At 45.8% G+C, this 23,977-nt stretch overlaps 1 long non-coding RNA gene across 3 annotated transcripts in view; it reads left to right on the forward strand.

The window, feature by feature from the left end:
• Positions 1-5,001: 5,001 nt before the first annotated feature.
• Positions 5,002-23,977, forward strand: part of LOC115090667 — a 48,787-nt gene continuing 29,811 nt past the window's right edge. Inside the window, exons 1-4 of one of the 3 annotated variants that reach the window (XR_003856462.1) lie at positions 5,002-5,696; positions 7,876-8,092; positions 16,880-17,061; positions 22,018-22,153. This is a non-coding gene — a long non-coding RNA (uncharacterized LOC115090667). The remainder of the gene's footprint in view (positions 5,697-7,875; positions 8,093-16,879; positions 17,062-22,017; positions 22,154-23,977) is intronic. The other 2 variants (XR_003856463.1, XR_003856464.1) reach the window with 2 other exon arrangements.

Below are 23,977 nucleotides of genomic sequence, written 5' to 3' on the forward strand. Positions count from 1 at the left end.
TCCCCAGCAGTCATGCTCCCAGTCCCCTCTCCTCACCCAGCCTCCCCAGACCCCAGCAGTCTTGCTCCCCAGCAGCCTCTCCCCCAGTCATACTCTCCAGTCCCCTTCCCCTCCCAGACCCCCCAATTCCCAGTAGTCTTGCTCTCCAACAGCCTCTCCCCACCTAGTCCCCTTATGCTCCTCAGTCCCCAACAATCATGGTCCCCGTCCCCTCTCCTCACCCAGCCTCCCCGTCCCCAGCTGTCCTTTTTTTTTTACTCTTTATTTATGCATTATCCTGGCATACATACAACAAAAAACAATTATTCAAACAGGGTATAGTCTAATAGTGTATAAACAACTCAGGCAGACAGTGATACAGTAATCACACTTAGAACAAAGTGAGGCTAAATACATGAAGAACAATTACACATTAGTAATGCTGCCTTGATAAGTATGATATGCTTTCCAAATACGATCATATTTAAATTGTTCATTTCTAAGTGTGCACCACAGGCGTTCTATGTTAGCCACCTCACAGACTTGGGCTCTCCAATTTTTAAGCAGGGAGACCGTTTCTAAATAGTGGCAATTGTAAAGTAAGTAGCCAGCAATAACTGACCAACTAAACCTCTAAAAGGTACCAGAATACCAGAGCCAGCCAATTTTCCCAATAGTCTGGTTAGTGGCGTAATATTCACTGGAATGTTAAGAATATCAGCCAACTCTTGAGTGACAACAATCCAAAACATCCGAACTTCTGGGCATTGCCACCACACATGGAGGAAGAATCCAATACCACCGCAGCCCCGCCAACACTCTGGACTCAGGTAAAGATAAATGGCTGCAAAAAAGGCAGGGGTAGGGTATGTCCTGAGCAATAATCTGACCATCAACTCCACACGTTTCTTACAAATGGAACTTCGATGTGCCACCACCCAAATACCCTTCCAAGCACGAGCATCCAAAGAAACCCCAAGATCACCATTCCAGGCGTCCATTAACCGAGAGGAAGTATCTGACCCTAGTTTACCCTGTAAAATTCCCCAATACATTAAAGAAATTCCTCAGGTAAGTGAACAACACATTCATCGGACAAATTGGCACAGATAAATCGAGAAGCCAATGCCTCACAAAACTGAAAATAATAAACCTTGGTCTCCCACATCTAAATCAAATTCCTCACACAGAGAAGCAAATTAAGCAAACTGACCCTCATCCCACAATTGGGCAATACTGAATAGCCCTTTAGCACACGCCATCCCTTAAAGGCTGGCAAAAAAGTCAAGCCTGAAACCAGTGAATTCCATAAATAGGGGATACTAAAAGCACATTGGTATTTTGCAGATCCAAGAAACACAAAACCTGGCCCCACACACCAAGGGGCTGTCTTGGCTGCAGCTCTTCCCATCCAGGATCCCCATTTATGTTCCAATTGACCCCTCTCCTCACCCAGCCCCCAACAGTCTTGTTCCGCAGCTCCTCCCCTCCAAGACCCCCCTCCTCACTCAGTCCCCAGCCCCCTCTCCTCCCAGTCCCCAATAATCTTGCTCCCCTCTCCCATTCTCCAGTCATCTTGGTTCCAGCCTCCCCTCCTCTCCTCTCTCACTGTCACTCATAGATCACTAAACATTTTCTCAGCTCAGTTCAAACACCGGCACTGAGATCCTAGAAGAAATAGCTTCACAGAATTTACATATCCTCCTACCGTCTGCCCTTAGATCCACATGGGTATAGAAGCTGGCTCAGAGTTTAAAGATGTCCCATCCCACACTACCTTCTGGCCTGTTTTTCACATGGGGAATAAGGTTCCACCGTCTACCCCAAGTAGCGTTGCCAACTGGCTCCAGATTTTCAAGACAGGTTGATTCAGTCATGGTTTTACCCCATTGCATGCGGAGATTTATTTGCTTTCCCTATTGCATTCCCTAAGAAAAGCAAGACTATAAATACCTGCATGCAGGTGAGTAAAAGCAGAACTGGATCAACCTGTCCTGGAAATCTGGAGCCAGTTGGCAACCCTAACTCCAAGTCCTACCTTCTACCTCATGTTGTGCTGCTGCTTCAATCAGTACCTGAGTTCAGCTGCCATTTGACTGCATTCAGTCCCCACGATTGGTCCCACCTATGAAGCCCCCAACCTGTTCTGCCAAAACTTATTTTTATTGGCTCCCTCTGAGGTGCAACCTGCAGGCAGCCACAGCCTGCTGTTTCAATTAGCTGCACAGATATGCTGCTGAAAAAAAAGTTCTAGGGCTGAGGAGTCATTGAATCCCTTGAAAGCCCTGACCACATGCCACTATAGATAGACATGGTTTAATGGGACACAGCCAGCATGCATTTACCCAAGGGAAATTTTGCCTCACAAATCTGCTACATTTTTTTGACGGGGTTAATAAGCATCTGGATAAAGGTGAACCAGTGGATGTAATATATTTGGATTTTCAGAAGGCATTTGACAAAATCCCTCATGAGCGGCTTCTAAGAAAACTAAAAAGTCATAAGATAGGAGGTGATGTCCTTTCATGGACAGGTTAAAAGACAGGAAAGGAAGAATAGGATTAAATGGTCAATTTTCTCAGCGGGCCATGTGACAGGGGCTCCTACCATGTGACAGGGGCCGGCCAATGGCATGGCTTCCCTGTCACATGGTAAGGGCAAAGGGCCATCGGCGCCATTTTTATTAGTGGCAGCCGATGGTACGAGAGCAGGAGATCGCTCCCCACGCCCCCACTGGACCACCAGGTAATTTTAAAAGGTTTTGGGGGGTCGGGAGGGTGGGGGAGGCTAAGGGGTAAGTTTTAAAGGGTCAGGTGGGTTTTTTTTTATCGGGCCATCGGCTGAGGGGGGATATGATAGAGGTCTATAAAATCATGACAGGTTTAGAACAGGTAAATGTGAATTGGCTATTTACTCTTTCAGACAATAGAAGGACTAGGGGGCACTCAGTGAAGTTAGTTGGGATGCCCTGACTCTCCTGTTTCATTAGTATCCTTCTAGGATACATTTCTCTGAACCATGTTCCTGGAGAAGTCCATAAACTGTTATTAATCAAGTTGACTTAGGGAATAGACACTGCTACTACTGGCATCAGTAGTATGGGATCTGTTTAATGTTTGGTACTTGCCAGGTACTTGTTACCTGGAATGGCCACTGTTGGAAACAGGATGGTGGGCATGATAGGCTCTCACTCTGACCCAGTATAGCAACTTCTTCTGTTATGTTCTTCACAGACCCAACAAGAAGGATGACTGCCACTAATCAGTACGTAATGTGTCTTGAAGGAGGCTCTTCTCCAGACCTTAAGCTGGAAAGCATGCTATAAAGTTTAGGGATGATCAAACATGAGAGAGGAAGGGAAAAATGGAAAATAAAGGTATTTTTTTGAGTATCTGCCTATTCTACCAGGGTGGGGGGTCATAAAAAATGTGATTCTCTTCAGGGCTGGATTCTCTCAGCAGCTGGCCCTTTCACATTCCCTCTTACTCCCAGGGATGGATCCTTTGTAGGTGTGGGGGGAGAGGAAGATATACTTCCAGGGCCCTATGTGACAGGATTGACCTTTTTACACATTCTTGTTTGTCCTTTACTGTTCCCTTAGGGAAGGATACTCTGCTCTCAACACTGTAGATGCTGTGGTTACCATAAATAAGAGACAGGAAACTTGGGTTGACTGTCCAAATATCTTTACTGATGAGTAATCAGATGTAAAATGTAAGTCTATGTCTATGTGTGCAACAGTCTCTTTACTTGGTGCCAGGGGCAAGGGAAAGATTCACCATCCAGGGCTTGAATTAATGAGGTTCCAAGGTGGTCAAGAATCTTCTTGTTGGGGAGGAAAAAAACCCTTCCAAATGTCCAAAAATATATTACTGTTATTGTTTGTAAGGTTTTGGGTGGACCCTTGGACACTGTGACTGCTGACAACGCCCATGGGGGAAAGTCCCGTGAGGGGCCACAGGTCAGGCTCAGCTTTAGGACACACAACACAGATAGATCTTTTAATAACAGTATTGAGGAGCCACCAGAGGTGGCAGTAGTGAGCAGAGATGAAGCCCGGCTGGGCTTGTGGTCCCTCAGGGCTCTGGAACAGTGATCCCACAATGGCTGTGCTGTAGTGAAAAGAAACTGAGATAGTGAGTACAATGAAGTATATGCAGGGTTCTGGAATAGAGCCTCGTTGGTTGAGTACTCACGCAGCGGTTTCTCTCGGTAGGAATCACAGGAGCTGGAGTAGAGGCAGGTACTCGAGGAGCGAGTACCTGGTTCCAGGGAACAGCTCTGAGAGAGAAGCAGATAGTAACTCACTGATGGTGTAGGCAGCGGTATCTTCCAGGCTGAAGTGAAGTCCAGGCAGCGAGTCCAGGAACATGGGCTCTCGAGGAGCGAGTACCGGTTCCAGACAGCGACCTGAAAGAGAAGAGAGAGGCCCCCGAGGAGCGGGTACCCCAAATAGAGTAAGTCCAATAATGGAGAGGCAGAGTAGCTAGGTACGGAGAGCGAATCCCATCCGTAAGGAGTTCACCAGTATGAATACCTGTTGCTAACTCGATTAGCTAGCAGTAGTGTAGGCTTTTTGTATCCAGGATGTGTGACATCATCACAGGGGGTTGCCCTTGGGGTTCGCGCCAAAGAAAGTATTTGAAGCAGGGCCACGTGGCATGCACACCCTAAGGCAGCTGGACAGCATAGCGGGATGCAGCGCCCAAGCCGGATCGGGGACGCCGGAGAGGACCGCAGGCAGACGCCGCGGCAGCCAAACATCCGTCAACCGCGGGAGGAGTCGCCAGAGAGGTAAGGAGGGCAGAGTGGAGGCGTCAGGCAGCGACAGTTGTAACAATTACCCAGTCTCTGCCTAGGGAAGAGAGATAATTGAGAACTCTGTGCAAAGACTCCAGAAGGGTGGGTCCTCAGATGTAACTCAAATTGGAGAAATTACTTACCTGATAATTTTGTTTTCCTTAGTGTAGACAGATGGACTCAGGACCAATGGGTAGTGTACTCCTGATAGTGAAGATAGAATGGATAAAAAAATAAATAATAAAAAGACTAATTCAGCAAAAATGGAGCACAAGTGAAAAACAGGCATTTCTGTGAGAAACATGAGCAGCCCAAGGCCAAGAAGCCAGTGAACAGAAAAAGTATATCTCAGATAAGACACTTGGCAACCTGTAACATTAGCCATAGTTTTAGAGAAGATTCAGTATTTTTCCATCTCTTATATGGAAGTCCCGGAAAAGAAAAAAATAGTAAAGCACTTTGCTGTCAATGATTGTATATAAGAAAGTTGTATGCCATGTATAATTTGAGTAGATTCTGGGACAAGTCATTATTGGAACTGTCTCAAACTATTCCCGAGAATCGACTGTATTTCTCGCATTCTTAAACTGTCTCTTATTTCCTACTGTTACTTAATAAAAAGATAATTGCTTAGTTACAAGGCTGAGAAATTTCTTTACCAGTTATACAAACCCGAGAGGAATGGTCCTCGGGAGGTAAGCGCAGAGAGAAAAGGTCCCCTGTGAAGGACTTTTACCTGGAGACACCTTCCCCACAGATGAACATTTCTGGCGAGCAAAGCCAGGAGGGCTGTAAGCCAGGAGTCGAGCACTGTGTGGATATCCCCAGGAGAAGGCGGTCAGCTGAACTCACGGATCCTGATAACATTGCTGATGAGACATTGGTAAGCGATTGAACGCGCACCTACCATCAATGGGGTGAGTCACAGCCTTGTTGTAACCTTTTATATTTTTTGTGTTAACTTCAGGTGTGTTTATCATAAGTTTTGTTGTTCTTTTTATTTTGCGAATTTCCTATCTTTTTCTATTGATAAGAATGCGACAGTTTTGTAAGAAAGTTTTTACTTCCACATCAGAAGCCCAGGCTTTTCAGTCTATGCCCATAGCACACGTGATAAGCTATTATCGTCCTACTGAGAAGCAAATTAATGTTCATCTGTGGGGAAGGTGTCTCCAGGTAAAAGTCCTTCACAGGGGACCTTTTCTCTCTGTGCTTACCTCCCGAGGACCATTCCTCTTGGGTTTGTATAACTGGTAAAGAAATTTCTCAGCCTTGTAACTAAGCAATTATCTTTTTATTAAGTAACAGTAGGAAATAAGAGACAGTTTAAGAATGCGAGAAATACAGTCGATTCTCGGGAATAGTTTGAGACAGTTCCAATAATGACTTGTCCCAGAATCTACTCAAATTATACATGGCATACAACTTTCTTATATACAATCATTGACAGCAAAGTGCTTTACTATTTTTTTCTTTTCCGGGACTTCCATATAAGAGATGGAAAAATACTGAATCTTCTCTAAAACTATGGCTAATGTTACAGGTTGCCAAGTGTCTTATCTGAGATATACTTTTTCTGTTCACTGGCTTCTTGGCCTTGGGCTGCTCATGTTTCTCACAGAAATGCCTGTTTTTCACTTGTGCTCCATTTTTGCTGAATTAGTCTTTTTATTATTTATTTTTTTATCCATTCTGTCTTCATTCCCCTCTTGAAGAATTATAGCTAATAATTCTTCATACCTGATGGCTCGTATCCGGCTGTCTTAGGTTGCCCAGTATCACCCATCCTAGTGATAGGAGACCCAGATCTTACTCGTCATAGCCAAGCATACCATTCTTACCATCGGTTTTACATAAGGGATTCAGTTTCAAGAGCACGTGGTTCAGCGTATAGAGTAGACACAAAGTTATTCTGAGAGACCATAATCTCAGAAGTGGAAAGCATCTGAGGTCGAAATTGTTGCAGGCATGAGCAAATGCACGGGAGACAGAAACATAACAGTAGGCATAAGGCAAGGAATCCAATAGCAAAGCCGACTAGGCCTCGCAGGTGAATGGCCAAACTAGAGAACCAGGAAGAGAAAGAATCCCACCAAGATATAGATAACCCTCCTTTAAAATCACTAACTTGAAGTCTAGCTAAATCTTGTATCTTTTGCATAGCGTTGCATACAATGTCAAAACGAATTACCACAACTGTACAATATTCTGAACTATTTAACACAGTGCATAAGCCATCTTGAGCAGCAAGCATATAATCCAAGCCATGTCGATTATATGTAGAAACTATGGTAAGTTCATCAACAGTTTGCTGTAAAGCTCTTAAAGCAATTCCTAGCTCATGCGTCACTTCATGTAACACAGATTGTAATTGTCTAATAGCCATACCTAATTCAGCAGCTACTGCAGGCTGAGCGAAGGGTAACCAAGAAGTGTAACCTAGTTTTGGTTAAAGGGTAGGTAGGGTGCAATAGTGGAATAACTCTGGAAAAAATAGTTAAACGTAACTACACAAAAATCAAAGCATGTGGGGAGTTTGAGGAAAACTATTCCATCATATAACCAATAATGTCCAACATAAAGATTTGTGAAATTTTGTATCACAGTATAATTAACACTGTCATAAGGACCATAAACAAAAGGAGAATTAAATCTACCTAGTATAACACAAGGTATAAAGGGAGAGTCAAGCTCAGGTGTACAGGCAATGTATGTGGAATTGAAAATATGAGTGTACTGAGTTTCTGTGGCTACATTCACAGTTTCTGATAGTGTTAACACACATGTGAGGCAGAGCGGACTAACAGTCATAGAAAGGGAAATAATTGTACAATTGCATTTCAGTAGGAGTTCAGTGATGGGAGTTTTAGGTAAAATGGTTCCCTTATGAATAATCCATGTTTTATTGTATGTGTAGTAAGTGTAGTTGCAAGGAATGAGGTTCAGGGAAGTAACATTACTAAGGCACAGGCAACCATTTCTAGGTGGATCAGCAGTAAGTGGGGGATGTACAATATTACCCAAATGTGTCCATGTTTTTTTCCTGCTAATGGATCCAGGGTAACATTATGTTCTTTACTGTCTTTAAATCCTAAGATGTGGTGCAATGGTACTGGTATGGTGATAACTAGGACGTGAGAGATGACCGCAGGCAGACGCCGCGGCAGCCAAACATCCGTCAACTGCAGGAGGAGTCGCCAGAGAGATAAGGAGGGCGGAGTGGAGGCGTCAGGCAGCGACAGTCGTAACAATTACCCAGTCTCTGCCTAGGGAAGAGAGATAATTGAGAACTCTGTGCAAAGACTCCAGAAGGGTGGGTCCTCAGATGTAACTCAAATTGGAGAAATTACTTACCTGATAATTTTGTTTTCCTTAGTGTAGACAGATGGACTCAGGACCAATGGGTAGTGTACTCCTGATAGCAGTTGGAGATGGATCAGATTTCAATCTGTCATCAGCCACTAGTACATATACCCCTGCAGGAAGTGCAGCTCTTCAGTATTCTCCTTGAAAAGCATTGTGGATATATGTGTGACTGACTAATTTGATTAACTTGGATAACTTCATAACTTGGTTAACTTTATAACTTGATTAACTTGATCTGGTTGATTGACTATAACTGGAGACCGCCAGTGTACTCAACCGGAAAGCGTCGACACCTGGTAGGGTAGGTGTCCTAAGTGAATGAAAACATGGCTTACCCTTGAATCATTCGAATTCCATGCATAACGGCAGCCAAGGGTGGGATGCTGAGTCCATCTGTCTACACTAAGGAAAACGAAATTATCAGGTAAGTAATTTCTCCATTTCCTAGCGTGTAGCAGATGGACTCAGGACCAATGGGATGTATAAAAGCTGCTCCCGAACCGGGTGGGAGGCTGCCCGTGACCCACTTAGTACTGCCTTGCAAATGCCGTGTCCTCCCAAGCCTGAACATCCAGGCGGTAGAATCTGGAAAAGGTGTGATGGAGGACCATGTCGCCGCCCTGCAAATCTCGGCGGGGTGGTCAGCATTCTGGTTCTGCCCAGGATACTGCCTGGGCTTGGTAGAATGGGCCTTGACCTGTAGAGGCGGTGGCTTGCCTGCTTCTACGTAGGCCGCCTTGATGACTTTCCTTGATCCAGCGGGCTATGGTTGCCCGCGAGTGGACCGCTTCCCCTTGTCTCTTCCAGCTGTGAAGGATGAAAAGGTGGTCCGTTTTTCGTATGGGTTCCGACATTTCCAGACATCTGAATAGGAGTCTGCCGATGTTGAGGTGGCATAGACTCCGAGCTTCTTCCGAATTCTTCAAGACATCCGGCGATGGTAGCGAGATGGTTTGGTTAAGATGGAAGTGTGACACCACTTTGGGAAGGAACGAAGGGACCGTGCATAGCTGGATGGATCCCGGGGTGAGCCTGAGGAAAGGTTCACGGCAGGACAGTGCTTGTAGTTCTGAAATGCGGCGGGCTGAACAAACCGCCAGCAGAAATGCTGTCTTTAACGTTAATAGGCAGAGGAACAGACCTCAGAGGAGCCTGAAGGAGGTTCCTGCTAGGAAATCCAGGACCAGGTTGAGATTCCAAAGAGGTACCGGCCACTTTAGTGGTGGGCGAATGTGTTTGACTCCTTTCAGGAAACTTGACACGTCCAGGTGAGAGGCTATGCTGTCGCCCTCGCTCTTGGAGCCGTAGCATGACAATGCAGCCACCTGTACCTTGATGGAATTCAGGGACAGCCCCTTCTGTAGCCCATTCTGTAAGAATTCCAGGATCACGGGGACTTTAATTGAGTGTGGCTTGATGTCATGGCCTTCGCACCAGGCTTCAAATACTCTCCAAATCCTTATGTACGTTAAGGATGTGAAGAACTTGCGTGCTCAGAGTATGGTGTCGATTACAGCCCCTGAGTATCCGCTCTTTCTCAGGCGAGCCCTCTCATTGGCCAGGCCATAAGAGAGAATCGAGCTGGATCCTCGTGGAGGATCGATCCTTGTTGAAGCAGGTCTCTGTGTGGAGGCAGTGGCAGGGGGTTCCCTGCCAGTAGTCTTCTCATGTCTGTGTACCACGGTCTTCTTGGCCAGTCCGGTGCCACTAGAAGTACTAGTCCCCTGTGTAGCTGTATCTTGTGAATGATTGCGCCCAAAAGGGGCCACGGCGGGAAGGCGTATAATAGGGTCCCCTGTGGCCAGGTCTGTACCAGGGCATCGATCCCCTGGGACTGAGGTTCCTGCCTGCGGCTGAAGTACCTGGGTACTTGGGCGTTGGACCGGTTTGCCAGAAGGTCCATGTCCAGTGTCCCCATCGGTTCACTATCAGTTGGAACGCTGCGAACGACAGCTTCCATTCTCCTGGGTCTAGACTTTTCCTGCTGAGGTAGTCCGCCGCGATGTTGTCTTTCCCGGCGATGTGGACGGCCGAGATCTCCTGGAGGTTTACTTCCACCCACGCCATTAGGGGGTCTATTTCCAGAGACATCTGCTGGCTTCTGGTTTCCCCTGCCGGTTGATGTAGGCCACTGTTGTGGCGTTGTCCGACATTACTCTGACCGCTTTGTCTCGAAGTCTGTGAGCGAATCATAGACAGGCTAGTCTGACTGCTCGCGCTTCTAGGCGGTTGATGTTCCATCCCGACTCTTCTGCATTCCACTGCCCTTGGGTGGTTAACTCCTCGCAGTGTGCTCCCCAACCTCGTAGGCTGGCATCTGTGGTGAGCAGAGTCCAGGTTGGGGAAGATAGTATTGTTTCCCAGCTCAGGTGGCTGTCCTGCAGCCACCACCTTAGCTGTGTCCGGACTCTGCCCGAGAGTGATAGACGTACGGTGTAATTCTGAGACAGTGGATTCCATCGTGATAGAAGTGAGCGCTGCAGGGGTCTCATGTGAGCTCGCGCCCATGGCACTACTTCCAGTGTGGATGCCATCAGACCGAGGACTTGCAGGTAATCCCATGCTGTGGGACGAGGTTCGCTCAGCAGGATTTGTAACCAGTCCCACAGTTTTGATCTCCTTGTGGGAGTCAGGCTGACCTTGTCTTCTTTGGTGTCGAATCGGACTCCTAGGTATTCTAGAGACTGTGAGGGCTGTAGACAACTTTTGTTTGTGTTTACCACCCAACCTAGGCTCTCCAGTAGAGTTTTGACTCTGTTGGTTGCTTGGTGGCTTTCCTCTGGGGATTTTGCCCTGATCAGCCAGTCGTCTAGATAAGGTGTACAAGGATTCCTTCCTTCCTCAGTGTTGCCGCCACCACCACTATGATCTTGGTGAACATCCAGGGAGCTGTGGCTAACCCGAAGGGTAGTGCCCGGAACTGGTAGTGACGGTCCAGGATTTTGAAGCGTAGATAGCGCTGGTGTTCCTGATGAATTGGGATGTGTAGGTAGGCCTCCAAAAGATCCAGGGATGTGAGAAACTCTCCCGATTGTATCGCCCTTATTAAGGAGCATAGGGTTTCCATGCAGAAGCGGGGAATCCTCAGGTGGCAGTTGACCGACTTGAGATCCAGGATGGGCCTGAACGTCCTCTCTTTCTTGGGGACGATAAAATAAATGGAATAATGCCCAGTATTTATTTCCTGTGGAGGCACTGGGGTTATGGCCTCGAAGGCCAGTAGTCTGGTCAGTGTAGCTTCCACTGTCGCCCTCTTGGAGAGGTCGTGGCAGGTGGACTCCACGAATTTGTCCGGAGGGATTCACAGGAAATCCAGGTAGTACCCCTCCCGAATGATGGCTAGGACCCACTTGTCCGAAGTTATCTCGACCCATCTGTGGTAGAATAGGGCTAGTCTGCCCCATATAGCTTCTTCCCTCGGACGGGTCGGCTGAATCTCATTGTGGGGTATGGCTGGGGCCTGAACCTGAGCTGGTTCCCCTTTTGTTGTGCTTGTTCCGAAAGGACTGGTTCCTGCCCGCCGGGTGGGGCGCTTGATAGTTACTTCTGTATGGATTGAAGCGCTGTGAACTTCTGCCCCTGGAGGACCGGGGAAAGGGTCGCTGGTTTCTCTTAGTCCTGTCCTCTGTTAGGCAAGGCAATGGGACTCGCCTCATTTGTTGGCCAGTTTCTCTAGCTTGCTACTGAACAGGAGGGATCCTTTGAGGCGAGTTTTGGAAGATGTGTTGGCCGACCAGCTTCGGAGCCAGAGTTGTCTCCTGGCCGCCACCGCAGATGACACTCCTCTGGCCGCTGTGCGCACCAGATCTGAAGCAGCATCCGCAAGGAATGATACTGCTGGTTCCATGGCCTCTCCCGGGGTGTTGCTCCTGGTCTGAGATAAGCAGGCACGTGTCACTATGGTGCAGCAGGTCGCTATTTGTAGGGACATAGCGGCTACGTCAAAAGACTGTTTAAGGATGGATTCCAGACGCCGGTCATGAGCATCTTTGGGTGCTACTCCTCCCTCCACTGGGATAGTAGTGCACTTCGAGACCACACAGACCATGGCATCCACTCTTGGGCATGTCAGAAGGTCTTTGGCCGCTGGGTCCAGGGGGTACATGGCTGCCATGGCTCGTCCCCCTTTGAATGTGGACTCTGGAGCACTCCATTCCAGGTCAATTAGCTTCTGGATGGCTTGTAACAGAGGGAAATGGCGGGAGGTCTGTCGGAGGCCCTCTAGCAGGGGATTCGGCTTAGGCTCCCCTGAAGTACCTGCGCCCGGGATAGCGAACTCCTTCAGGCTGTGGGTGACCAGGTCAGGGAGCTCGTCCTTGGTGAAGAAACGTCTCATGGTTCGATGGGGCTCTGTCCCCGGGGAGAGTTCCCCCTCTTCTAGGGGCTCTGCTTCCTCTTCATAGTTGTCCGTGTCCCCATAGGTGAGGTTTCTCGGCGGTGGAAACCTTTGTCTAGGCCTCAAGGGGCCTGGTGCATACAGGTCTTCTGGTGGAAGATGTGGCTGATCACCCGGAGGTTTCGATTGCATGTGAACAAAGGTGTGTAGCCCTTTGAAGAACTCCCTCCATGAGATAGACGCTGGATCCAAGCTAAGGGACGTTGAGTCCCTGGGGGTCCCCGTCTGTGGGGGTGTCCCGCTGGAATGTACTAGATCCGGGGTACCCACTGAGGAGCTATTACTCAGCCCTGGGTGGGGACTGGCCCTGGGCTGGATCTCCCAGGGCCTCCTCGCAGTGAGCGCACAGGGCATTGGCCTCCTCGCTTTGTGCAGCTCTGATATGGCATGCTGGGCAGAGGCCTTGTGCCCTTTATCTCTGTTTCCAGTGGTGCCATGGCTATCGGCGGGTAAAACTCTTATGCGCTCCGGCGCGTCTAAGATGTGCATGCGGGTTGTGCGCGCAGTTGTGTGCCTAAGTCGTGGTTATGCGCTTAGCCCGGTAGGCGAGCAACGCGCGTATATCTTATGCGCACGGCCCTTGTGCGTGTAACTTTGTGTGCACAAGGATTATGTGCGTGTAACTTTATGCGCACATGCAACTTGTGCGCCTAGCTAGACTTGAGCACTCGGTCGACGAACGGAGCGGTGAATAGGGCCAAGATGGCGACGGCAACCACGCGGGCAATATGACGACCACCTCGGAGGGTCTCCACATGGGTAGACCCTTGGAACTAACCGGGGCCTGGCCCTGCTAGGGCAGATCAACCCGGTGGCACTGGTCCCAGCCGGTGACCTGTGCGACTCCTCGAACCTCGGAGACCGGAGTCGACGCTGAAGATTTCTACCTTACCTTGTCTTCGGCGCTTTCCGGTTTCATTCCGAGTGGTCTCCGGCTGCGGGGGGAGAGGGCAAATACCTTCACCGCCGCGCTCGAGGGTGCACCCGCTGCCTCTCAGCCGCGCCCAGGATTGGGACTAGGTCCTCGCCGCGATTCGGCTGCCGGACCGAGGCTCACCTCCGAGGGACCACGGAAATCACCTCGGGAAATCTCAACTGGGGGAGGGACCCGAGGGTATCACTGCAGGAGAGTGGGGCTCATCTTCAGAGGTAGGATTTTCTTCAAATTTGGGTTTTCTTTGTTGATTTGGTTCTAACGCTGTGAGAGCGTGCAGATAGTCCCTAACTGCTATGGAGACGGAAAATACTGAAGAGCTGCACTTCCCGCAGGGGTATATGTACTAGGGGCTGACGTCAAATTGAAATCTGATCTGTCTCCAACTGCTATCAGGAGTACACTATACCCATTGGTCCTGAGTCCATCTGCTACATGCTAGGAAATTAGTATTACTCAGTTTTCATCAGTCCTTCTTGATCTCACTCATTTCACAGATCCCAAGTTGGGAAGGGATCCTGGAACACACAGCTTTTGATGTTCCTTACTAGGACAGGAAGAAGGAGCAACATAATTCTCCCTCCCAGATCTTCTAACAAAATGTCTTAGCCCCAAAAACTGATATTAACACTAGAGGTATTCCTTGCAGTGGGTCACCACCAATTCAGGGACAGGTCTTCCCTATCCCTGGGCATCTCAAATACAGGATTCCCCAGTCCCTGAGTCCAAGAAGGCCCAGATGTCTCACAAAGCGCATACCACAAAAATTCAAAAACCTGAAACAACCCAGAGGAAAAATCCCAACCAGCCAGTGAGTGGCTGGAAGAGGAAATGCCTCCCAATCCTGGTCAAAACCACCAAGCAGTGCTTGCCTGGCTCTTTTGACTGGGCCTGAAAAACAACATAAGCAAAAGCTCCTCACTTCCTCCTAACTTCAACTCTGTTCTGCACTGCCTCCAAAACCTACTCTTACAAGCTGCTTTTGTTAATCCTCTGGAGGCGGATCATCCCATCACCCTCAATAGGAGGGGCTGCATTTGCATGAATCCTCCCCTATCTCTAACCAACACTAGACTGCTCTCTGTATAATAGTGAGGGGTCCGTCATAAATATATACTGTCTTTGCTACTCATTCATCCATTTATTGGTACTTGCCTGTTGCATGGTATGAGTGTATATTATTTTGCTTTCTGTCTGTAGCTGCCTTCTCCCACTGCTTAGTGCTTCCAGGTCAATTGAAACTGGTATCTATTGAGCTTTCAGGGTTTTTTCCTCAATTTTTCTTTCTCCCCTTGTCTTCTAGCCTATTACAGCAACAGTCATAGAAACATAGAAATGACGGCAGAAGAAGACCAAACGGCCCATCCAGTCTGCCAGCAAGCTTTTGCACTTTTTTTTTCTCTCACATACTTATCTGTTTCTCTTGGCTCTTAGTAACCTTTTTTTATTCTATTCCCTTCACCCCCACCATTAATGTAGAGAGCAGTGTTGGAACTCCATCTAAGTGAAATAGCTTAATTTAGTTAGGGGTATTAACCACCGCAATAAGCAAGCTACACCCATGCTTATCTGTTTATTCAGACTGTGTAATTCAGTCCTTGTTGATTGTTGCCTGAATATAGATCAACCTTTCTTCATCTCCCCTGTCGTTGAAGCAGAGAGCCATGCTGGCTATGTATTGAAAGTGAAGTATCAGTCTTGCCTCCCCTGCCCTTGAAGCAGAGGACTATGCTGAGATATGCGTGAAGTGTCAACTTCCTCCCTGCAGTTGAAGAGAGAGCTATGCTTGGCTTTGCATTGAAGTGAAAATCAGACTTGCTCCCCTTGCTCCTTGGCTAAAAGCCACAGACCCTAACTACTATGGGAACAATCCTTGGCTAAAGCCACACAAAGACCCTGACTACCATGGGAACCTGGCGCATGCGTACCTTGAATCTGACCACCAAGTATTGCCACTGAGCAATGGCTGAGATTCCCTTTCCTCAGGGGCTTTGAATGCTCATTACCTGAAACAGGCCTTCATATTCATTAAACACAATTGATTTTATTCAAAAATATTTAGTTGGTTAAATTCTTACACCCGCAAATTAATAGCTGACACCCAAAGCATTTTATTACAAATACACAGCAACAAAAAGTCCAGGTTTTGAATTATTGCGCATGTAGTTTAAAGTATATGATTGCATAAAAGAGTATAATACAATGCAAATGAATGTATTTCCCAGGTAGTTACCTGAAAGGCAGACAGTACCCAGGCTAGATCTGAAAGGTATTTGAAAGCAGAAGGAGAAAATCTCTTATTCCTACTAAATAATGCATTAAAGTAATTATAACATTTTGTACAACAAAGCTGAAAAAGGGGTAATTTTTGGCCTAAAGGCAGGGAATTTCCATCCTAAAGAATGAGATTGACAGCTTTTCTTTAGGGATCTCCTAAGATAAAAGCAAAACTATGGGATCCAACTGCCATTTGTGTCATTATTTCTTTTAAAACGCTCACATTAAGGGGGCAGTTTTATAACAGAACTGCCTAATTTAGGTGGCAAAAATATACAAGTCCACTTTAAAAATTAAGGTCACCATATTTACCTGTGCACATTACCTCTGCTATTATGTTTGCTGAAAACTTTCAGGAAAGTTTTGAAAATCCAAAGTATGTGTGTAAGACCCTAACCCCTCCCACCCTCCACTCAGTCCAAGTAAATTGAAACAGGCATATCAGGTGGGCAATTTTGTAAAGGGCTATTTCTGCTAGAGAAAACACTTACACCCTATAGAAACGCTTTTGAAAAGTGTCCTCTTAGGGACTTATTCCATAGGCATAGAACAGAAAAAAAAATGTCTTTTTGACTTAAGTTCCCAGTAGAGTAAGAGCATTCTTAAAAATGCATTAGTTAGATTAAGCTACACTATTTCTGAACTGATAGCATTCACCATTTTTATTGCCTGTTTTTACTGTAAGAAAGTCTGTGCCATTCAAACAACTATCTTGCATGCCTGCTATAGAACTGAGCTTTGCATGCAGAATCCCATAGTTGTAACTGATGGCTTGGAGCATAAGGACAACATTGGAGAGATGGAAGTAGATAGATCACTATTGTTCCAATCCAAATAACCATAGGAATTTGCAACCAAAATCCACTTTAAATATAATTACTAGACAGATATGAGTCATGTAGTTCCAATTTTATTAGGAAAATAAAAAATCCATCTGTATAGTGGGGTGAAAGTGGCTCAGCCTGTTCCTGATGACCTGGAGCCATCTGGTAACCCTACAGAGCAGTAAATTAAGCTCTGAAACAGGGCAATGAAGGGGTGTTATGCATTTCAATGCATTACTCATCATTGCACAGCAAATCATACACTGTACATTTCATTCTTGTGCTTTCTTGCTGATATCTCAGGCAGTCTGACTTCATGGAGCTGGTGATTCTTCTTCTCGAGAACTAGCGCAATAGGTAAGCATACTACTAGTATGAAGAGAGCGACAGACAATAGCACAGTGATCACCACCATTCCCCCAGATCGCCTTGAAGCCCCGAATCATCGCTGAAACGTCCTGTCACTGCAAACACAGATATAAAAGGTATTTAATGCATACAACTCTTTGCAATGTCACAAGTATACCAGCAGCAGTTTCACCTACCCTTGTGTGGGAGGGGAAAGTAAAGAAGAATAAAGTGAGACAGCTACTTGTCCAAAACTTTTTTTTAAACCCAGCTATGCTAACTGCCTTTACCAGATCATCTAGCAATGAGTTCCAGAGATTAATTGGGCATTGAGTGAGACATTTTTTTCTGATTTGTTTTAAATGTGCTACTTGCTAACTTCATGGAGTGCCTTCTAGTCCTTGCATTATCTGAAAGAGTATACAACCAATTCACATTTACCCATTCTAGTTCTGTCATGATTTTGTAGATAGAACTCTGTCATATCCCGCCTCAGCCATCTCGTCGCCAAGCTGAACAGTCCTAATCTCTTTAGCTTTTCCTCATAGGGGAGCCATTTCATCCCCTTTATCATTTTGGTTGAGAAAGTATAGCTTGGCAACTGTAGTTAAAGAACACTGTTGAAACTTAAATCTTGTGATTTTGCAGAGATTTATTTAATCTACTGAAAAGTCACTTTAAATATATCAGTTGTTCTACCATATAGCCCCAGTCTACCACCATTGAAGGCCTACTTTTGGATTTAAATTTTTTAAATTGCTCTCCTTTCCACATCTGAGTTCAAATTAGACATGGTAGGTCCCTGCTGAGAGGGCTTACAATGCAAGGGATATATTTTAGGGGTGTGCATTCGTTTTCGACGTATTGGGAATCCGCAACGTATATGTCCCTATTCGTTGTATTCGTGGGGTCACAAAACGTATGGCGAACCCCCACGAATACAACATATCTAACGAATAAACCCCCCACCCTCCTGACCCCCCCCCCCCCCAAGGCTTGCCAAAAATCCCTGGTGGTCCAGCGGGGGTCCTGGAGCGATCTCCTGCACTCGGGCCGTCGGCTGCCGGTATTCAAAATGGTGCTGATAGCCTTTGCCCTTACTATGTCACAGGGGGCCTACCAATGGCACCAGTAGCCCCTGTGACATAGTAAGGGCAAAGGCTATCGGCCGCCATTTTGAATACTGGCAAGCCGACGGCCCAGAGTGTAGGATATGGCTCCAGGACCTCCACTAGACCACCAGGGACTTTTAGCAAACTTGGGGGGAACCTCCTGCCCTGTGACATAGTGAGGGCAAAGGCTATCTGTACCATTTTGAATACCGGCAGCCGACAGCCTGAGTGCAGGAGATCGTGGTAGGACCGCCGCTAGACCACCAGGGACTTTTGGTAAGTCTTGGGGAGGTTAGGAGGGTGGGGGGTTATAGTTAATTACATTTAAAAAGGGTTGGGATGGGGTTTTTTTGGGGAAACGAATACATACGTAACTAATGAACGGATCGGGGTCCTCCTGAGAACAGATGCAAACGGATTTGGCTCCCCACGAATTCGAATACCGAATGGGACGAATCCATCCCTGCTGCACATCCCTAATATATTTGCTAAGTTGCAGTATTTTCCCCCAAAATACCATGAGATTGACAAAGATGTGGTACTCACTCGTGCAGATATCCTGTGGTATTTTTCCTGGTGTTAAAAAACCACCAGAAAATGTACCACCCCCAGAGCAATGGTAGCCTTACAGCCAGGGCCACCATTTATTTATTTGTATTTACAGGCCTGAAATACCAAGGCCCATAGTGGTTTACAATTAAAATATGCATAATAAAACAACAACAAATTAAAATTCAGAGCATAAACACATTAAAAAACATTAAATCCTATTATACAGCTCCTTTAAATTAAAAAATAACAGAATGCCTGCTTGAATAGGAATGTTTTTAGAGCACATTTTTATAAATTTGTTTTTATTATAGTTTAAATATAATTACATTTAAACAGAAGAAAGAATGTGTATACACATTCCAATTCCAAAAGAAAAGTATAAAAACCAACAAAAGAAATATTCATCATACTGTCATGATACAAGTCCTCTTCACAGTTAGGAGGGAGGTTATTCCAAGTAATAAAAAAATAGAAATAACCAGAGGCACTAAGGGGCTGGATGTTAAAAGCTCTACTCGCGTAAATCCAGTGGATTTACGCGCATAGAGGGGGGCTACACGCACCGGGTCTATTTTATAAACGCCCAGCGACGTGCATAAAGCCCCGAGATGCTAAATCCTGGGACTTCAAAAAAGGGGTGGTCCGGGGGCGGGGCAGGGCCAGAGACCTCTGGCACAGCGTCCATTTGCCGCTGTGTTGGAGGATCACGTGCCAGCAGGCTGCGGCGCATGCAACTTGCGCCTGTCCGGAGGCAGGTGCAAAAGGTAAGATAGAGATCGGGGGGGGGGGGGGGGGAAAGGTCGCGGACGTCGACGCATGCAAGATGCACTAGTGTGCACCCCCTTGCGCATGCTGACCCCGATTTTATAACGTGCACGCCTGCGTGTGCATGTTATAAAATAGGGCATCCATGTGTGCGCGCCGGGTAGCGCGTGCATATGGATGCCCGCGCGTACCTTTGAAAATCTACCCCTAATATTTTATCCAGCCTAGATTGCACTTAACCAGATTACAATTCTCGGGGTTCTGGAAAAAATGTATTCTTCTGAAATGTTATGAAGCATTTACATGGAAATTTGAAAAAGAGGCCCCTAACACTAAAACTTTGGGCCTCAATTGAAGAAATTGTTTCCTCTGAACTTGGGTTACCTTAGACACATCAGGAAATATAGAGATTTTTTTGCCCACAAAACAAAAAATTCTTATTGAAATATTTTCTGCAAAACTATATTTTTATCTATTCTGAACAAAAGAAACTAATAATGTTGCTCTTATTGGAATTTTAACAATAGATGTTTCAAAAAAATCTATCAAATTGGGACTAATAGCAATCAAGGTATTAGCCATTCCTTCATCATTTGCCAAATCTCTCTTAAATCCAAAAACATACTGAATTGTACTAGATAATATAATTTCTCTATCAGATGAAAAACTTTAAACCTTCCATAAGTTATTCCATAGGTGACAATAAATGTTATACAAGGAAATACAATAAACACAGATTTTAGCATATAACATTCTCTAAATTCTCATATTGACCATGAAGATATAAGCTATCTCTAACATGAGCCTTATTCAAAGCTTAAACTGATGAAACTCGAGTCCCCATAGTCTATTCCAGAGATGTTACTCTTACCTCAAGATCAATCGTTTTTAACGTTCTTTCAGTAGAAAATTTATCATGTTGGTTCAAAGATTTAGTAAGAGTCTTATCCACCTTGCAGATTAACCTCCACACATTAATTGTGATACCTGATGGTTCCCTTATATTACTAGAATCTTGATCAAGAGGTAAAGGGTTAGTGGCAGCCTCTGCCATCTCAGAAACTCCGTCCACAGACACAGGCATGGAATCTCTAATACTTATCCTACAAAAAACCAGGTGGTATAGCTAGAGCTATAAGTGTTAAAGCCTCAAGTTACAACCCAGTCAGTTGTACTGTTGGCTGGTTCTGACCAGGGCTCAAAGATACCTCGGAACCCTGAAGATGCCTCGGAACCCTGAAAGGAATCCAAAGTCAGCATGGCTTTACCCAGGGCAAGTCTTGCCTCACAAATCTGCTTCACTTTTTTGAAGGAGTTAATAAACATGTGGATAAAGATGAACCGGTAGATATAGTATACTTGGATTTTCAGAAGGCGTTTGACAAAGTTCCTCACGAGAGGCTTCTAGGAAAAGTAAAAAGTCATGGGATAGGTGGTGATGTCCTTTCGTGGATTGCAAACTGGCTAAAAGACAGGAAACAGAGAGTAGGATTAAATGGACAATTTTCTCAGTGGAAGGGAGTGGACAGAGGAGTGCCTCAGGGATCTGTATTGGGACCCTTACTTTTCAATATATTTATAAATGATCTGGAAAGAAATACGACGAGTGAGATAATCAAATTTGCAGATGACACAAAATTGTTCAGAGTAGTTAAAACACAAGCAGATTGTGATAAATTGCAGGAAGACCTTGTGAGACTGGAAAATTGGGCATCCAAATGGCAGATGAAATTTAATGTGGATAAGTGCAAGGTGATGCATATAGGGAAAAATAACCCATGCTATAATTACACAATGTTGGGTTCCATATTAGGTGCTACAACCCAAGAAAGAGATCTAGGCGTCATAGTGGATAACACATTGAAATCGTCAGTTCAGTGTGCTGCGGCACTCAAAAAAGCAAACAGAATGTTGGGAATTATTAGAAAGGGAATGGTGAATAAAACGGAAAATGTCATAATGCCTCTGTATCGCTCCATGGTGAGACCGCACCTTGAATACTATGTATAATTCTGGTCGCCGCATCTCAAAAAAGATATAATTGCGATGGAGAAGGTACAGAGAAGGGCTACCAAAATGATAAGGGGAATGGAACAACTCCCCTATGAGGAAAGACTAAAGAGGTTAGGACTTTTCAGCTTGGAGAAGAGACGACTGAGGGGGGATATGATAGAGATGTTTAAAATCATGAGAGGTCTAGAACGGGTAGATGTGAATCGGTTATTTACTCTTTTGGATAGTAGAAAGACTAGGGGGCACTCCATGAAGTTAGCATGGGGCACATTTAAAACTAATAGGAGAAAGTTCTTTTTTACTCAACGCACAATTAAACTCTGGAATTTGTTGCCAGAGGATGTGGTTAGTGCAGTTAGTATAGCTGTGTTTAAAAAAGGATTGGATAAGTTCTTGGAGGAGAAGTCCATTACCTGCTATTAAGTTCGCTTAGAGAATAGCCACTGCCATTAGCAATGGTAACATGGAATAGACTTAGTTTTTGGGTACTTGCCAGGTTCTTATGGCCTGGATTGGCCACTGTTGGAAACAGGATGCTGGGCTTGATGGACCCTTGGTCTGACCCAGTATGGCATGTTCTTATGTCCATGAAGACCACTGGCCTATGAAATGCACATCATTAGAACCAAAGGTCTTACTTTTTACCCTTAGCTGGAGAAGCCACTATTTTCACCTTTCGTTACCTCCCTATCAATGAAGATTCAAATGGAAATCCAGAAATCAAATTCTCCAGAAGAGGTGTGCATCTTTGTTACGCAACTTCAGCAGTGCCCTGTCTTAAATAGAGGTAGGTAAGTGCCAGCTGATGTTACTCATTGCAAGGTGGAAGCAGATGCCCCAGGCAAACAGCCGCAGCCTCCTGGTCACACGGAACTTCTCTTTTCCATGCTCCCTCACTCGCATACCGCAGGGCCTGGTCCCAAATAGAGGTAGGTAAGTGCCGGCTGATGTCACTCACTGCAGGCTGGGAGCAGATGTCTCAGGCAGTCAGTCACAGCCCTCTGGCCACATGGGACCACCTCTCCCACGCTCCATTGCTTGCACACCGCAGGACCCAGTCTTAAATAGAGGCAAGGAAGCGCTGGCCAACGATGTTGCTCACTGCGGGGCAGGAGCAAATGCCCCAGGCAATTAATCACAGCCCACTGGTCACACGGGACTTCTCTCTCTCTCACACTCCCTTCCCTTTTAGAGCACTTTTAAATTCGTTTAGACACTCCATCATCCTGAATTCTTGTGGGAAAGTGTTCCGGACCATAGGTCCCTCAATAGAAAAAGCGCATTCCCTTGTTTCACAAAACCTAGCCTGTTGGACAGAGGGCACATCCAACAGGGCCCTCTGTAAAGAATGCAATGATCTTGTAGAGTTATATACCTGGAGCATCGCATTTATCCAAGGTAAAGCAGTGATGGCTATCAATTTGTGTATTAAAATTGCAACCTTGTACTTAATCCTTGATTGGACTGGGAGCCAATGTAAATTTACAAATGCTGGGGAAATATGGTCAGTTTTGCTACCAATGATTAAATGTGCTGCAGCATTCTGCAATAGTTGCAAAGGTTTGATTGATGTGGATGGAAGGCCCATAAAAAGGGAGCTGTAGTAATCCAATGTTGACATCAGGAAGCCTTGCACCATCTACTGGAAGTTATTGGGGAGTAAAAGTAGCTTAAGAGCTTTTTAGTAGCTGTAATTTATAAAACCCTGATCGGATAAATGTTCTTATTTGGGGGATGCAAGACAGCCTAGAATCAATTATTACTCCAAGACTTTGGGCCTGTGAAGAGATCAATAAACCAGCCCCTTCAATTTGTATGGTATTGTTTTACTATGACTGATCAGTACAACTTCCATTTTTTCCACATTTAATACTGGCCTATTATGTGTGAGCCATTTGCTTGATAGCACTCAAACACAATGAAATCAGTGCAGAAGTGTCAAACCATGAAGTAGATAACACAATATAAAACTGAACATCATTTGCATAGATTCGATATTCTTTGCAAACAGTAGCTAACAGCTGACCAATAGATTCCAAGTAGATATTAAATAAGAGGGCCGATAACTCAGAGCCCTTCAGGATATCTGAACGCATAGGAAAACAGAATTAAGTTAATCAATTTTCAGTTGTTGCTGTTTATTAGTTAAGTAGGAGTTAAACCACCTCCAGACTGTGCCAGAAATGCTTATCTCCCTTAAGCCTGGATTTTCAAAGGCCCACAAGTGTAAAAACCGGGGTTTATGCGCATGACTGGGCCTTGCGTGCGCTGAGCGCATTTTAAAACAGACCCAGCCACACATGTAAATCCTGGAATGCGCACAAGTGCCGGACCCTGAAAAGGAGTGGGCTGGGGGACGGGGTTTGGGCGGTGAGGGGTGGGATGGAGGCCAGCTGGGACAGTGACCATTAGCCGCTGTCCCGGGGAACTGCACGCTGGCCACCGGCCAGCAAGTAGAAACTACTTCTGCTCCGGAGCAGCAATAAGTGGTAAAAAAAAGACATTTCAGGTAGCTAGGTAGGGGTTGGGGTCGGGGTGGACAAGGGAAAGGGGAAAGGGAAAGAAGGTTAAGGAGGGGGGTAGGGAAGTTCCCTCCCAGTCCACTCCTCAA

Source organism: Rhinatrema bivittatum, chromosome 4, assembly GCF_901001135.1.
Source record: "Rhinatrema bivittatum chromosome 4, aRhiBiv1.1, whole genome shotgun sequence".
Classification (NCBI taxonomy): Eukaryota; Metazoa; Chordata; class Amphibia; order Gymnophiona; family Rhinatrematidae; genus Rhinatrema; species Rhinatrema bivittatum.